General features: G+C 42.3%; 1 protein-coding gene across 1 annotated transcript in view; it reads right to left on the bottom strand.

Moving 5' to 3' along the window:
• Window positions 1-9,546, bottom strand: part of LOC138316393 (RING finger protein 151-like) — a 269,758-nt gene extending 260,212 nt beyond the window's left edge. Inside the window, exon 1 of the mRNA XM_069258093.1 lies at window positions 9,487-9,546. The gene's annotated coding sequence lies outside the window, so the exon portion shown is untranslated. The remainder of the gene's footprint in view (window positions 1-9,486) is intronic.
• Window positions 9,547-12,758: the final 3,212 nt, after the last annotated feature.

The raw sequence follows: 12,758 nt of genomic DNA, 5'->3' as shown, positions 1-12,758 counted from the left end.
CCTCGTTTACCACTCCATCACCTCATCAGTCCCTATTACTACCATAAACCACTACCTGACTCCTTGTATCCCCCAAGCACGTCCCTCCTAGACATTGACCCCAAAAACTCCCCATAGTTAAACGCCATAATACTCCTCAAACACCCCCCCTCTCATCACACCCCCACTACCCACCCAACTGCCCCACCCCCCGCCCCCGCCCTCCGTCCCGGACACTAACCCTAACTTACCCATAAATCTCACCTCACCTCATGCCTCCCCCCCGCCGATTCCTCCCCCCGCGTATCCATCTCACCCACCCCCTGATCCCCCTCACCCCTCCACTTCCCCCCTCGACACCAATAGTCAGGGTCATATGAGGACAGGTTTCTAGGGGACACCAATAGTCAGGGTCATATGAGGACAGGTTTCTAGGGGGACACCAATAGTCAGGGTCATATGAGGACAGGTTTCTAGGGGGACACCAATAGTCAGGGTCATATGAGGACAGGTTTCTAGGGGGACACCAATAGTCAGGGTCATATGAGGACAGGTTTCTAGGGAGACACAAATAGTCAGGGTCATATGAGGACAGGTTTCTAGGGGGACACCAATAGTCAGGGTCATATGAGGACAGGTTTCTAGGGGGACACCACTAGTCAGGTGTCATATGAGGACAGGTTTCTAGGGGGACACCAATAGTCAGGGTCATATGAGGACAGGTTTCTAGGGGACACCAATAGTCAGGGTCATATGAGGACAGGTTTCTAGGGGGACACCAAATAGTCAGGGTCATATGAGGACAGGTTTCTAGAGGGGGGACACCAATAGTCAGGGTCATATGAGGACAGGTTTCTAGGGGACACCAATAGTCAGGGTCATATGAGGACAGGTTTCTAGGGGGACACCAATAGTCAGGGTTTTATGAGGACAGGTTTCTAGGGGGGGACACCAATATTCAGGGTCATATGAGGACAGGTTTCTAGGGAGACACCAATAGTCAGGGTCATATGAGGACAGGTTTCTAGAGGAGACACCCAATAGTCAGGGTCATATGAGGACAGGTTTCTAGTGGGGACACCAATAGTCAGGGTCATATGAGGACAGGTTTCTAGGGGGACACCAATAGTCCAGATGTCATATGAGGACAGGTTTCTAGGGGGACACCAATAGTCAGGTAGGATCATATCTGAGACAGGATTTCTAGGGGACACCAATAGTCAGGGTCATATGAGGACAGGTTTCTAGGGGACACCAATAGTCAGGGTCATATGAGGACAGGTTTCTAGGGGGACACCAATAGTTAGTGTCATATGAGGATAGGTTTCTAGGGGGGACACCAATAGTCAGGTTATGAGGACAGGTTTCTAGGGACAAGTAGACACCAATAGTCAGGGTCATATAAGGACAGGTTTCTAGGGAGACACCAATAGTCAGGGTCATATGAGGACAGGTTTCTAGGGAACACCAATAGTCAGGGTTCATATGAGGGACAGGTTTCTAGGGGAGACACCAATAGTCAGGGTCATATGAGGATAGGTTTTCTAGGGGACACTAATAGTCAGGGTCATATGAGGACAGGTTTCTAGGGGGGACACCAAAAGTCAGGGTTATGAGGACAGGTTTCTAGGGGGACACCAATAGTCAGGGTCATATGAGGACAGGTTTCTAGGGAGACACCAATAGTCAGGGTCATATGAGGACAGGTTTCTAGGGGGACACCAATAGTCTCAGGATTATATGAGGACAGGTTTCTAGGAGACACCAATAGTTAGGGTCATATGAGGATAGGTTTCTAGGGACACTAATAGTCAGGTCATATGAGGACAGGTTTCTAGGGGACACCAATAGTCAGGGTCATATGAGGACAGGTTTCTAGGGTGACACAGAATAGTCAGGGTCATATGAGGACAGGTTTCTAGGGAGACACAATAGTCAGGGTCCATATGAGGACAGGTTTCTAGGGGACACCACTAGTCAGGGTCATATGAGGACAGGTTTCTAGGGACACCACTAGTCAGGGTCATAAGAGGACAGGTTTCTAGGGGACACCAATAGTCACGGGTCATATGAGGACAGGTTTCTAGAGGGACACCAATAGTCAGGGTCATATGAGAGACAGGTTTCTAGGAGGACGACACCAATAGTCATTGTCATATGAGGACAGGTTTTCTAATGGGACACAAAATAGTCAGGGTCATATGAGGACAGGTTTCTAGGGGGACACCAATAGGTTAGGGTCATATGAGGATAGGTTTCTAGGGGGAACACCAATAGTCAGGGTCCATATGAGGACAGGTTTTCTAGGGGGACACCAATAGTCAGGGTACATATAAGGACAGGATTTCTAGGGAGACACCAATAGTCAGGGTCATATGAGGACTATATGTTTAAGGGGATACAAAACGTCAGGGTGCCATCTGAATAACTGGTTTCTAAGGGGACACCAATAGTCAGGGTCATATGAGGACAGGTTTCTAGGGAGACACCAATAGTAGGTCAATGAGGACATTTTTCATGGACACGCAATAGTTAGGGTCATATGAGGACAGGTTTCTAGGGGGACACCAATAGTCAGGGTCATATGAGGACAGGTGTCTAGAGGGATCCACACAAATAGTCAGGGTCATATAAGGACAGGTTTCTAAGGAGACACCAATAGTCAGGGTCATATGAGGGACAGGTTTCTAGGGAGACACCAATAACAGGGTCATATGAGGACAGGTTTCAATGGGGACAGCAATAGTCCCAGGAGTCATATGATAGGACAGGTTTTCTAATGGGACACCAATAGTCAGGGTCATATGAGGACAGGTTTTCTAGGGGGACACCAATAGTCAGGGCTCATATAAGGACAAGTTTCTAGGGGACATTAATAGTCAGGGTCATATGAGGACAAGGTTTCTAGGTGGACACTAATAGTCAGGGTCCATTATGAGGACAGGTTTAATCTAGGGTGACACAAATAGTCAGGAGCATCTGAGGGACAGGTTTCTAGGGAGACACAACTAGTCAGGGTCATATGAGGAGACAGGTTTTCTAGAGGACACCACTAGTCAGGGTCATATGAGGACAGGTTTCTAGGGACAAACAAATAGTCAGGGTCATATGATGGACAGGTTTCTAGAAGGACAACACCAATAGTCAGGGTCTTGCATAGTCAGGAACAACTGTTTCTAGGGGACACCCAATAGTCAGGGTCATATGAGGACAGGTTTCTAATGAGGACACCAATAGTCAGGGTCATATGAGGACAGGTTTCTAGGGAGACACCAATAGTCAAGGTCATATGAGGACAGGTTTCTAGGGGGAACACCAATAGTCAAGGTCATATGAGGATTAGGTTTCTAGGGGACAACCAATAGTTAGGGGTCATATGAGGACAGGTTTTCTAGGGGACACCAATAGTCAGGGTTATGAGGACAGGTTTCTAGGGGGACACCAATAGTCAGGTCATATAAGGACAGGTTTCTAGGGAGACACCAGTAGTTTTAGGGTCATATGAGGATAGGTTTCTAAGGGGATACTAAACGAGTCAGAGCCATCTTGAATACTGGTTTCTAGGGGACACCAATAGTTCAGGGTCATATGAGGACAGGTTTCTAGGGGGACACCTATAGTCAGGGTCAAATGAGTGACAGGTTTTCTAGAGGATACACAACCAATAGTCAGGGTCATATGAGGACAGGTTTCTAGGGGGACACAAATAGGTCAGGTAGTCATTATGAGGACAGCAGTTTCTAAAGGAGACACCAATAGTCAGGGTCATATGAGGACAGGTTTCTAGGGAACACCAATAGTCAGGGTCATATGAGGACAGGTTTTCTAGGGGGACACCAATAGTCAGGGTCATATAAGGACAATTTCTAGGAGAACACCCATAGTCCAGGGTCATATGAGGATAGGTTTCTAGGGGACACAAATAGTCCAGGGTCATATGAGGACAGGTTTTTCTAGGGGACACTAATAGTCAGGGTCATATGAGGACAGGTTTCTAGGGGGACACCAATAGTCAGGGTCATATGAGGACAGGTTTCTAGTCTAGGAGACACCAATAGTCAGGGGTCATATGAGGACAGGTTTCTAGAGGGGACAACCACTAGTCAGGGTCAAATGAGGACAGGTTTCTAGGGTGGCACCAACTAGTCAGGGTCATATGAGGACAGGTTTCTAGGGGAGACACCAATAATCAGGGTCATATGAGGACAGGTTTCTAGGGAGACACAAATAGTCAGGGTCATATGAGGACAGGTTTCTAGAGGACACCACTAGTCAGGGTCATATGAGACTGACAGGTTTTCTAGGGGGCATACCACTAGTCAGGGTCATATGAGGACAGGTTTCTAGGGGGACACCAGTAGTCAGGGTCATATGAGGACTATAGGGTTAAGGGGATACAAAACGTCAGGGCCCAACTGAATACTGGTTTTCTAGGGGGACACCAATAGTCAGGGTCATATGAGGACAGGTTTCTAGGGGGACACCAATAGTCAGGGTTATATGAGGACAGGTTTCTAGAGGGACACAATAGGCAGGGTCATATGAGGACAGGTGTCTAGAGGGACAACAAATAGTCAGGGTCATATGAGGACAGGTTTCTAGAGGAGACACCAATAGTCAGGGTCATATGAGGACAGGTTTCCTAGGGAGACACCAATAGTCAGGGTCATATGAGGACAGGTTTCTAGGGGGACACCCAATAGTCAGGGTCATATAAGAGGACAAGTTTCTAGGGAGACACCAATAGTTAAGGGTCATATGAGGACAGGTTTCTAGGGACAAACTAATAGTCAGGGTCATATGAGGACAGGTTTCTAGGGGGACACAACCAATAGTCAGGGTCATATGAGGACAGGTTTCTAGGGTGACACAAATAGTCCAGGTCATATGAGGACAGGTTTCTAGGGGACATCAAATATCAGGGTCATATGAGACAGGTTTCTAGAGGACACCACTAGTCAGGTCATATGAGGACAGGTTTCTAGGGTGGCACCACTAGTCAGGGTCATATGAGGACAGGTTTCTAGGGGACACCAATAGTCAGGGTCATATAGGACAGGTTTCTAGAGGGACACCAATAGTCAGGGTCATATGAGGACAGGTTTCTCTAGGGAGACACCAATAGTCAGGGTCATATGAGGACAGGTTTCTAGGGGGGACACCAATAGTCAAGGTCATATGAGGATAGGTTTCTAGGGGGACACCAATAGTTAGGGTCATATGAGGATAGGTTTCTAGGGGGGACACCAATAGTCAGGGTTATGAGGACCAGGTTTCTAGGGGGACACCAATAGTCAGGGTCATATAAGGACAGGTTTCTAGGGAACACCAGTAGTCAGGGTCATATGAGGACTATAGGGTTAAGGGATAAAAAACGTCAGGGCCATCTGAATACTGGTTTCTAGGGGGACACCGAATAAGTCCAGGGTCATATGAGGACAGGTTTCTAGGGGACACCAATAGTCAGGTGTTATATAAGGACAGGTTTCTAGGGGGACAACCAATAGTCAGGGTCATATGAAGACAGTGTCTAGAGGGACACAAATAGTCCAGGGTCAATATGAGGACAGGTTTCTAAGGAGACACCAAGTAGTCCAGGGTCATATGAGGATCAGGTTTTTCTAGGGAGACACCAATAGTCAGGGTCCATATGAGGACAGTTTCTAGGGGGGACACCAATAGTCAGGGTCATATAAGGACAAGTTTCTAGGGAGACACCAATAGTTAGGGTCATATGAGGAGAGGTTTCTAGGGGGACACTAAATAGTCAGGGGTGATATGAGGACAGTTTTCTAGGGGGACACCAATAGTCAGGGTCATATGAGGACAGGTTTCCTAGGGTGACACAAATAGTCAGGGTCATATGAGGACAGGTTTCTAGGGAAGACACAAATAGTCAGGGTCATATGAGGACAGGTTCTAGAGGACACCACTATCCAGGTGTCATATGAGGACAGTTTCTTCTAGGGTGGGCACCACTAGTCAGGGTCATATGAGGACAGGTTTCTAGGGGACACCAATAGTCAGGGTCATATGAGGACAGGTTTCTAGAGGACACCAATATCAGGGTCATATGAGGACAGGTTTCTAGGGAAGACACCAATAGTCAGGGTCATATGAGGACAGGTTTCTAGGGGGGACACCAATAGTCAAGGTCATATGAGGATTGGTTTCCTAGGGGGACAACCAATAGTTTAGGTCATATGAGGATAGTTTCTAGGGGACACCAATAGTCAGGGTTATGAGGACAGGTTTCTAGGGGGACACCAATAGTCAGGAGGGTCATATAAGGACAGGTTTCTAGGGAGACACCAATAGTCAGGGTCATATGAGGACTATAGGGTTTAAGGGGGATACAAAACGTCAGGGCCATCTGAATACTGGTTTCTAGGGGACACCAATAGTCAGGGTCATATGAGGACAGGTTTCTAGGGGGACACCAATAGTCAGGGTGGTATATGAGGACAGGTTTCTAGGGGGACACCAATAGTCAGGGTCATATGAGGACAGGTGTCTAGAGGGACACAAATAGTCAGGGTCATATGAGGACAGGTTTCTAAGGAGACACCAATAGTCAGGGTCATATGATGACAGGTTTCTAGGGGACACCAATAGTCAGGGTTATATGAGGACAGGTTTCTAGGGGATACCAATAGTCAGGGTCATATGAGGACAGGTTTCTAGATGAGGACACCAATAGTCAGGGTCATATGGGGACAGGTTTCTAGGGGACACCAATAGTTTAGGGTCATATGAGGACAGGTTTCTAGGCGGACACCAATAGTCAGGGTCATATGAGGACAGGTTTCTAGAGGGGACACCAATAGTCAGGGTCATATGAGGAACAGGTTTTCTAGGGGGACACCAATAGTTCAGGGTCATATGAGAACAGGGGTTTCTAGGGGTGGACATCAAAGTTAGGGTTCTATATGAGGACAGGTTTCTAGGGGGACACCAATAGTTAGGGTCATATGAGGATAGGTTTCTAGGGACATCAATAGTTAGGGTCATATGAGGACAGGTTTCTAGGGGACACCAATAGTTAGGGTCATATGAGGATAGGTTTCCAGGGTACAATAACAGTCAGGGTCATATGAGGACAGGTTTCTCGGGGGACACCAATAGTCAGGGTCATATGAGGATAGGTTTCTAGGGTACACTCACAGTCAGGGTCATATGAGGACAGGTGTCAGGGGGGACACCAATAGTCAAGGTCATATGAGGACAGGTGTCTAGAGGTCATCCACAGTCAGTTATCCAGGGTCATATAAGGACCGGTGTCATGGAGAAATCGACATCCAGGATCATTTAAGGACCGATGTTTATGAGAGACATCGACATCAATTGGTCATTTAAGGACCGTTGCCATGGAGAAATCGACATCCAAGGTCATATATAAGGACCGGTGTCACTGGAGACATTAGACATCCAGGGTCATATAAGGACCGGTGTCATGGGGACATCGACATCCCAGGGTCATATAAGGATCGGTATCATGGAGACATCGACATCCGGGGTAATTTAAGAACTGGTGCCATGGAGAAATCGACATCCAAGGTCATATAAGGACCGGTGTCATGGAGAAATCGACATCCATGGTCATATAAGTACCGGTGTCTTGGAGAAATCGACATCCAGGGTCATATAAGGACCGGTGTCATGGAGACATCGACATCCAGGGTCATATATGGACCGGTGTCATGGAGACATCGACATCCAGGGTCATATATGGACCGGTGTCATGGAGACATCGACATCCTTGGTCATATAAGACTGATGTCCTATGAGACGTCTGGATGATATATACGAATTGTATATTGTTGGTGAAGGTCCCTTTGTCAACATCCACAGGACAACCACTGTCATTTGTTGATGGCTGTGAATGAGCCGTCAACAGTCGGTTCGTTTCAGGAGGACGAGTGAGTTTATTCCGAGCCTTGTCCCGTCATGTTTCTCAAAAAATTAACTGACTTCGAATTAGGCATTTAAACATTCACCTCGTGTTAGAAGACTTGAGCGTACTAATGTTCTCTATTGTAACTGTGTATGGACTTCTATTTACACAACTTGATATTTGAGCGATTTATCATACATTGAGTACGTTAACGAATACAATATATCCCGGTCACTTGTAAATAGAGGCCGGACGTGCATGTAACAGACTCGGCTATTCAATCAATAAGATCGCTGTACATGAAACGACAGATTTGCTAAATAATGGCTCCATGTCATTGAAATCTTTAATTTGTGAGATAGTTATTGGCGTCTGAGTAGATAATAGATGTGATTACTTGTCAACAATTAGTCAATCGTTTTTAGGTCACCTGACCATAGGTCATGGTGACCTATTGCGATAGTTTTTTGTCCGTCGTCGTACGTCGTCCGTCGTGCGACGTCCGTTAACATTTCCTTATGAACGCGATTACTTAAGTAAATATAAATCGAGCTTCATGAAACTTTGCCTATAGACTAACATTGGAAAGATCTCGGACGAGTTTGAAAATCAGCTTGATCAATCCGTATTTTACGGAGTTATTGCCCTTTGCGCTAATAATTATTTTGGACATTGTGCACACGATAACTTCAGTAAATATGCACTCAGCTTCATGAAACTTTGTTTTTGAACTCAAATTGGAAGGATCTCGGACAATTTCGAAAAACTGCTTGATTTGATCGTAACTTACGGAGTTATTGTCCTTTGCAATAATAATAGTACATTGGTAACAAAATAACTCAGTAAATATGAACCGAGCTCAATGAAACTTTGTATGTAGACTAAGATTGGAAAAATCTCGGACGAGTTCGAAAATCAGCTTGATCAGACGGTATTTTAACGGAGTTATTGCCCTTTGCACTAATAATTATTACTGGACATTGTGAACGCGATAACTTGAGTAAATATAAACTGACCTTAATGAAACTTTGTATGTAGACTAATATTGGAAAGACATCGGACGATTTTGAAAATAAGCGTAATTAGATCATAACTTGTCATTTAATGATAATTGAATCTGTTGTACCAAGCTTAAATAAAACTTTATATGTAGACCTATTGATCTATGTTCCTATTTCATGAACAAAAGACATCAATTGGCTAGTAAATGACATAACTAATTTGTATCAAATATCATGTGACCGTTAAGGCCCATGGGCCTCTTGTTTATAGATGTGATTATCTAGAATGCTATTATGTACATGGAGATTAAAGCACATTTTTCGTTTCTCCATGTTATAGAAAAGCTACAATATATACCCCTTAAATTACAGTTTAATCTATATTGAAACGTAAACATTGACAATTTAGACATCATTAATAACTTTCAGGTAATGAAACGCTGATCGATTGATTTAAGGTGATGATGATTTTGTCGATATAAAAACGAAAGATTTCTGCTGCCAAATTATATCGTTAGCAATGTATAATAATGGTACGTTTTTTTCATGGTTTCCGATCGATATCTACCTGTAATGTCTTAGTTATCAGTACATTGTACAATATATACCTACCTTTGTCACACAAACGCCCGGGTTAGAATGGCCAGTTCGCCACAACCTTAAGCTCTGTAATATATGAGCAAACAATGTATCATAAAGGGTCTGTAACCATATATATTTATTATATCTAACCTAGGGATTTCCATTGAGGATGGAAATCCCTATTGTTATTGTTCTGTTTTTTCTTCTTATTCTTATTTTTCTTTTTTTTTCTTATTTCCACAAATCTTGTTAGCAGGATATCTCAGGAACGGAATAAGGTACGACGCTCAACTTTGGACATGTTATGAATGTACATAAGATCTGGAAATGTACGTTCGATTTTTTACAAAAATGTTCAAGGTCAAGGTCACAGACGTAAAAAACAATTTTTTGGAACGAAGTTTAAACGCTCATAACTTCATTACCGTACGCTGTACATCGTTCACGTTTTGTTATTCAGACAGATCGTGACATTGCGCGTGCTTTTCCCATGCCATGTTATCAGAGATTATGTCAAGGTCAAGAGTTCGCTACGGGGTCAAACAAAGGTCAAAAACGAAATTTACCACAGAAAAAATTTGAAAGTTGAATATGAAAGGTCATGCCCTCAGAAATATATAATGACAAGTTTTAAGGTCATGAGATCCAAAATGGCGGAGATATAGGCCTTTGAAAAAAGGCTATTTTGGCGTTTTCCCGCCAAAAATTTTAAAGGTTTCAGCGCCTTTAATACTTAACATACATGCTTGAATTTTTGTATAGATATAGCATGGACGAATGTCTACAGAACTTATTCCTTTTTATTGACCTTGACATTCATTCAAGGTCACAGGGTTCAAAAAGCTTTAAATCTTTAAACGACATCTTCGTTAATAAATAAGAGGTGTAGAGCGCTGAAATTTGGAGACGTTATGTACGTACATGAGTTCTTAAAATGTACTCTCGATTTTGGAGGATAACGTTCAAGGTCAAGGTCACAGACGTAAAAAACTGCTTTTTTCGAACGAACTTTAAACGCTCATAATTTCATAACCGTACGCTACACAACATGTGCGTTTCATTCTCCATGTAGATCACGATAATTCACGTTTTTTTCTCATTACATGTTATCAGAAATAATGTCAAGGTCACGAGTTCACTAGGGGGTCAAATGAGGTCAAAACAAAGGTCAAAAATGAACTTTACCATAGAAATGTTTCGAAGGGCGCATATGAAAGAGCATGTTCTCAGGCACATAAAATGACCAAATTCAAGGTCATATGATCCAAAATGGCGGAGATATAGGACATCAAAAATCGAAATTTTAGTTTATATTTGCCCCTGCCCGAGACGTTTCAGCGCCTTAATACCTGTATGTACAGTGTTGATTTTTCATACCTATGTTGTATTAACTTTTGTCTTCAAAGTTATTTATTTTTAAGGGGTTATATAGAAAAATGGCGGAAATATAGCTCTCCAAATATGGCAATTTGTTTCTTTTTCTTATTTTTGTCCGTTATTTGTGAGCTCGTAGGGCCTTTATCATCTCATTTAGAGTGTTGATTTTTTGTAAATGTAAGCTTTAGCCTATTGTCTGTACAGGTTTTTAATTTCAAAGACATGAATTTGAAAATGGCGGAAATATAGACCTCCGAATATGGCGTTTCGTTCATTTTTTAACGTAAATTTTAGGGTAATTCATGAAAATTCAAAGGTGAAATGTTTTGAATTGGATGTGAAAGATCATGCTTTCAGACACATAAAAATGACCAAGTTCAAGGTCATAAGATTCAAAATGGCGGAGATATAGGACATCGAAAATCGAAATTTTAGTTTTTATTTGTCCTTGCACGAGACGTTTCAGCGCCTTTAAACCTGTATGTACAGTGTTGATTTTTCATACCTGTGTTGTGTATGAACTTTTGTCTTCAAAAGTTATTTATTTTTAAGGGGTTATATAGAAAAATGGCGAATATATAGCTCTCCAAATATGGCAATTTGTTTCATTTTCTTATTTTTGTCCGTTATTTGTGAGCTCGTAGGGCCTTTATCATCTCATTAGAGTGTTGATTTTTTGTAAATGTTAAGCTTTAGCCTATTGTCTGTACAGGTTTTTAATTTCAAAGACATGAATTTGAAAATGGCGGAAATATAGACCTCCGAATATGGCGTTTCGTTCATTTTTTAACGTAAATTTTAGGTAATTCATGAAAATTCAAAGGTGAAATGTTTTGAATTGGATGTGAAAGATCATGCTTTCAGACACATAAAATGACCAAGTTCAAGGTCATAAGATTCAAAATGGCGGAGATATAGGACATCGAAAATCGAAATTTTAGTTTTTATTTGTCCTTGCACGAGACGTTTCAGCGCCTTTAAACCTGTATGTACAGTGTTGATTTTTCATACCTGTGTTGTATGAACTTTTGTCTTCAAAAGTTATTTATTTTTAAGGGGTTATATAGAAAAATGGCGAAATATATAGCTCTCCAAATATGGCAATTTGTTTCATTTTCTTATTTTTGTCCGTTATTTGTGAGCTCGTAGGGCCTTTATCGTCTCATATAGGGTGTTGATTTTTTGTAAATGTTAGCTTTAGCCTATTGTCTGTACAGGTTTTTAATTTCAAAGACATGAATTTGAAAATGGCGGAAATATAGACCTCCGAATATGGCGTTTCGTTCATTTTTTAACGTAAATTTTAGGGTAATTCATGAAAATTCAAAGGTGAAATGTTTTGAATCGGATGTGAAAGATCATGCTTTCAGACACATAAAATGACCAAGTTCAAGGTCATAAGATTCAAAATGGCGGAGATATAGGACATCGAAAATCGAAATTTTAGTTTTTATTTGTCCTTGCACGAGACGTTTCAGCGCCTTTAAACCTGTATGTACAGTGTTGATTTTTCATACCTGTGTTGTATGAACTTTTGTCTTCAAAAGTTATTTATTTTTAAGGGGTTATATAGAAAAATGGCGAAAATATAGCTCTCCAAATATGGCAATTTGTTTCATTTTCTTATTTTTGTCCGTTATTTGTGAGCTCGTAGGGCCTTTATCGTCTCATATAGGGTGTTGATTTTTTGTAAATGTTAGCTTTAGCCTATTGTCTGTACAGGTTTTTAATTTCAAAGACATGAATTTGAAAATGGCGGAAATATAGACCTCCGAATATGGCGTTTCGTTCATTTTTTAACGTAAATTTTAGGGTAATTCATGAAAATTCAAAGGTGAAATGTTTTGAATTGGATGTGAAAGATCATGCTTTCAGACACATAAAATGACCAAGTTCAAGGTCATAAGATTCAAAATGGCGGAGAT

The sequence above is a fragment of the Argopecten irradians genome, chromosome 2 (genome assembly GCF_041381155.1).
Source record: "Argopecten irradians isolate NY chromosome 2, Ai_NY, whole genome shotgun sequence".
NCBI lineage: Eukaryota > Metazoa > Mollusca > Bivalvia > Pectinida > Pectinidae > Argopecten > Argopecten irradians.
Note: the sequence above shows the minus strand (reverse complement) of the source record. Positions and strands in the feature narration are given on the sequence as shown.